The sequence below is a fragment of the Oryzias melastigma genome, unplaced genomic scaffold (genome assembly GCF_002922805.2).
Source record: "Oryzias melastigma strain HK-1 unplaced genomic scaffold, ASM292280v2 sc00299, whole genome shotgun sequence".
In the NCBI taxonomy this organism is placed as follows: domain Eukaryota; kingdom Metazoa; phylum Chordata; class Actinopteri; order Beloniformes; family Adrianichthyidae; genus Oryzias; species Oryzias melastigma.
The window spans coordinates 11,225-16,945 of NW_023416912.1; positions in this window are offsets into that span (position 1 = coordinate 11,225).

Genomic DNA, 5,721 nt, shown 5'->3' on the forward strand with positions numbered 1-5,721 from the left:
GATACCAACCTGGGCAGAATGAGCGTGTGTTTTTCCCGAAGTTACGCCTGGGGAAGACCAGAGCTGTGGGCTGTGACGGTGCTAACGTGGTCAAGCCTGAATTTACATCATCTGGAGCGGGCACTGCAGGCCTGGGAGCAACTGGGGAAGCTGGGGCTGTGCTTGAGACACTAGAAAAACTAGATGCACTGGGCTGGGCAGTACCAACCGACGAGTCGGTCTCTGCTGCTACCGCTAATGCCTCGGGACTGGTAGCTTCGCTGCTAATGCTAGCGCTAGCTTTAGCAACAAGAAACCTGCGCATAGTAAACTCGTTTCTTGGTTTACAGCAAGCTGGAACAAAGAGAGCGACAGATAGAGGATGAGAATTTGTTAAAATGACGAGTGATCAAATAATTTCAGCTGTAAACGCACAACGAAGACACTGAACGGCCGCTAAGCTCTGCTGGACAGCGTCTAGCTCTGAGCTCTGAGCCTGAGAGCTATGCTGAGACTATATGGAGTTTCACGAGAGGCCACGCCCTCTCTTCCATCTACCAATCAGCCTTAGCTGCTTGTTTGAATGAGAGCCAGAGAGAGCAGAGAGCGCTCTGTTTTTCTTTAAAAATATTTTTAAATTTAGATAGTTTTGCGATCACATTTGGGGGGGCAGTCCTGGCATTTGGGGGGGCATTGCCCCCCCTTGCCCATGCCTAGATCCGTCTTTATTGAACAGGACAAGTTAATAAAGGAAATAAATAAATAAATAAATAAAAAATAAAGATGAAGACACGGTGGATTCACGTTTATTATTATATTCAGAAAATACCCGTTTTACGATGGTTGTGTCGTTTTATTTTGCTTTATGTAACCATTACACAGTTCAGACTCGGCTAAAGTTAGCGTTTGATTAGCATCTACTTTGCAGTGAAAGGAGAATTTAACCACAAAGACTAAGTTTAAACCTTTAGACTTGTTAAAATCAGTGAACTAGTGCGCCCGACCGCACGTTTTTTTTCTGTCTGTGACCCGGTACCAAGTGAGCCACGGACCGATACCGGTACCGGTCAGCGGCCCGAAGGTTGGGGACCGCTGTCTTAAAGTTCACAGCAGCCCTAAAGTTGTGCTCCAAAATCTCTTTGAGCTGTCACACAGCGGTTGTAGTGTAAGTCATCCAGATAGAAGCTAACTCTTTAGCAGATAGCATTCTCTTCTGTAACCTCCGACAACAAACAACTCCATTGCTTAGCTGATTCTTTACTATTTTTTATTGGTCGAAAGGAAGTGGAGGCGGGACTTAGCACATAAAGGGGTGGAAGGCCCCGCCGGTCTGACAGAATGCATAGCAGTTTGAATTTTGAACGAGTTGGAGCGCGTGGATGAAACTGAGAATGCATTACAGCGGGGGGCGCTGTTTTGCATGATGAATTGAGTTTTGAAACCATCAGAGCGTGGGATTTTACTATGCAATAGATTTAAATCCATACATCCATCTTCTTGGCCGCTTCTTCCCTTTTGGGGTCGCGGGGGTGCCGGAGCCTATCCCGGCTACTGAAGGGCGAAGGCGGGGTACACCCTGGACAGGTCGCCAGTCTGTCTCAGGGCCTCAATCACACACCCATTCACTCTCACAGACACACCTAGGGGCAATTTAGAGTCACCAATTAACCTATGAAGCATGTTTTTGGATGGTGGGAGGAAGCCGGAGTCCCCGGTGAAAACCCACGCATGCACGGGGAGAACATGCAAACTCCACACAGAAAGGTCCCAGCCGGGATTCGAACCAGGGCCTTCTCGCTGTGAGGCGAGAGCGTTAACCACTGCGCCACCGTGCAGCCATCAATAGATTTAAAGTTACTTTAAAATGAATTAGAACCAAACCATGTATTGAAATGTCATTTTTAAATATTGAATTGTAAATTGTAAAATGCATTTCAAAATGAAAGACCAAATTGCACATTGAATTTTAAATTGCAAAATGCATAGTCATTTGAATTATGACGTCAAAAACCCATGACAATATAGAATGCAATTGATTTCGTTTTTATTTTGTAAAATTGTGATATTGAATTGTAAATTTTTATATTGAATTGTAAATTTCAAAATGAATTATCATTTTGCATGACTGATTGAAAATGCATTCTCAAATTGCATGATGAATTTGCATATTGAATTGTCAATTGAAAAATGCATAAAACTTTGAATTATGAGCAAAAAAACTTCCATAAATGAGTTCATCTGAGTTTCAATTTCTGGAACAAAAAAAAGAAAGAAGCAGATTTGTCAGGGATTTCTGGAATGAGAAGAAATTAATTAGTTTATCAGACCATTCTACTAGGTGTGAATGTGAGAGTGATTGGGTGTGTGATTGAGGCCCTGTGACAGACTGGCGACCTGTCCAGGGTGAAACCCGCCTTCGCCCTTCAGTAGCCGGGATAGGCACCGGCACTCCCGCGACCCCGAAAATGACAAAGCGGACAAGAAGATGGATGGATGGATAGACCATTCTACACTGTAACTCTTAATTGGAGGAGTGACGGGTGAAGTAAGATGTTGAGATATCACCCACACTTGAAACCAAACTCAGATATTTTCAACAGAAAAATCTACAAAATTCAGTAAACAGGAACTATCCTCCTGATTTGTTTGGAATCAGACTGTAGCTGCTGTCAGTGTCGACAGTCAATGTTTCTTCTCCATCATCTCTGCACTCAGAGAGACCCTCAGAAGACTCAACTGAAAAGATCTCAAAACACGACACTCCAAGTCATTCTGATCAGAGAGATCAAGAACGGAACCAGACCTCCAGTCTGAAAACAATTGATCATCTGAGCCACCATCCAGACTCTTTTAACTCTGACACACACTTACCGCTTCACTTCTGAAGTCCTGTCATTGAAATTAGCATTCAAACCCTTTGACTCATCATTTCTGTTGGACACCCTGCTGGATGCAGATTCAAATCTCTGTTGAATCCTGATGGGAACAAAAAAAAAACATTTGTTGCAGTAAAAACTATTTTTATAGTTATGGAGGTTCATCAGATTATTTTCCATGTTGAACTACAGAACTCAGATCATGAACAGACTGATCTGCAGAGAGTTTGTTAAAACACCTCCTTCTGACAACTGTGTGAACCGCAGGGAGTTGTTTCAATTTGACCCATAAATGTATTTGATAAACACTTACTCTTTTACGCTTGGTGGTGTGGTTCTGAATTTATTAAAATTATGCTTGTAGCTGTCACTCCTTAAGGACCCCCAGCTGGATCCAGATCTAGATCCAGGTCCAGGTTGGTTCCTGTGAAGACTGAAGGTTGCTGGTGTGAGGTCTGAGCTCTGACATGGAGAAGAGTCCTGGACAGTTGGAGATGTTCATCTCACCTCTGAGCTTTGCTCTGGCTCTCATCTTCCCCAGACAGAGTGCTTTTAGAGGGAGGGGCTCCCTCCTGTGTCTCCTCCCACTGATCCATGCTGCTGGATTGACTGGATCCACTGGATCAGCTCACACACACCTTCTTCCAGCCTTCACCTGCAGAGGAAACCCTCATCATCATCATCAGAGGAAGCTGCTGAACATCAGCTGCTGAACATCACTTCTGCTCTCCCTCCACCAGATGGAGACATGGAGCTGCAGCAGCAAACACTCCATGATGGAGCAACATTTCACTCATTCAGTCACTTTGGCAAACAAACAAGAAGCTATTCAACAGAAATCCACTCATTGAGGGCCAAGAATCTTCTTCTAAAGATCTCCATATTTCTGAAAAATCTTTTAATGTCCTTAAACTTATAATAAAAGAATGTTGACTCACTGAAAGACTTAGTATTTCCTTATTTATGAAACAAAGACTAAATGAAAGACAAAGTCTGTATGTCTCTCATAGTCGTTTTTTTGTTACCTATATGCTTTTCGAGGTGAATGGACTATTTCTTCATAAATATAAGATTTAAATCTCTTGAATTCTTAACTTATAAAACTTGTGAAATTATTATAACTTTGTTATAATAAGATGTTGACTCTTTTACACATAATCCAACAAGTTAAATTTAATTAGAATTACATATTTGTAATTTTATTGTCATAAATACATTTCTTTTATATTTTATGGTGGTCCCAACACTCTGTCGTAAGGTTCAAATGACTGAACATGACTAGAAAAACTAGACCAACAACTCTGAAAGAAAAAAAGGACAAAACCCACTAATGAACAAAAATAAAGTTTTTGGATCACAGCAAATGTAAATAAATTATTTAATAAATGTGAAAAATAGAATTAAAATAAAATATTTGTCTTTATGCTTTCAATAACCAACGACTCACAGTATATCTCCTACAAACAAGCCAACACTTCCTGAACATGGAATGAGGAAATATGACATTACTCTGTTCCAGTACACAGTCATCTAGAACTGTAATCTATTACTTTTGGAATGAGTTCCTCTGAATTCTGTTCACTCACAGATTTGGATGGAGGAGAACAGAAAGGTCTAGGATCAGAAATGAAACCTTTGAAATGTTTAGTAAAAACACAACAAACATCATCTGATTGTTGTTGACTTGATCATCAAGAATCCTCCATGTTGTTGATCCAGAATCAACAATGATGAAGCTTTGGAACCAGCAGAGTGATGAGAGTTTACAGAGAAAGAAGAAGATCTTCTCCAAACATTCACAAACAGTCAAGTTAGTCCAGACAAAGTTCCAGAAACAAACTCACTTCAGTTTCTTCAGAGCTGAAGAAGAAGAAGAGTCTCCACTCACCGAGTCAACGCAGCTGCAGCACACATCACTGACTGAACCAGGAAGAAAGAGTCCACCTGGGATGGAGGCGGGGCAGCACAGGTGGGCGGGGAAGCAGGTGGAGATGATAAAGAGAGCTCTGGCTCAGTGATGAATCTGCTGAGAGAAGATCTGATAAGAACCTCCAAAAAGAAAGAATCTAAGAGTCAGAAATCTGAGATTTGATGAACTTAAAACAGAATAAGTTCAAGAAGAAACCTGACAGCAGCTGAGAGAAGGGGCGGAGCTTCAAGCCATCAGATTGATGGATTGTTTCAGTAACTGTTATAGAACTGAACAAAGGTGAGGTCACATGACCTTCTGCTTCATTTACCTTCTTCCAGACGTTACATGAACTCCTGTCATCTACTGACACTGAAACTCCTGATGAAGGGAGGGGTCTGACTATTTCCTGGAACCAGTTGCCTGAATGAGACTGACCATCAGTGCGACTCAGAGGAACAGAGTTTGTTCACATTCAGAAAAATGTCTGACAGTAAAACTGGGGAGCTTTTTCTTTTAAATCCTGTTAGAATTACAGGATTCTAAAACTGAAGTGAAGAGGATTCAAGAACAAATGGGTTTGATGATGCAGAGTTATTAGTTTTTTTTATAGATTCTATTTTAAAATGATTAGATAAAGTTGTGCCTTGTTCACAGCTTTAGTGGCAGCAGCCCACTTTTGAATTTTTTTAAAGCAGCAAACAGCAGCTACACCACTGATCTCCTTCTAGTCGATACTGCTACCATCTCCAAATGTCCAAATCGTGACACAGTATTAGCCTTTCAAACAAAGAGTTATGGAAAAATAATGTCTTAATATTTGACGACACTCTCACTGGATGATGTCATTAATAGTCTCCGGTCAGCTACATTAGCACAGAGCTGCTAGCGCTCAGAAATACATAACATCAGTTTTATAACTTTAAAAGGTCATGCTAAAACAAAAAGTCATTACCT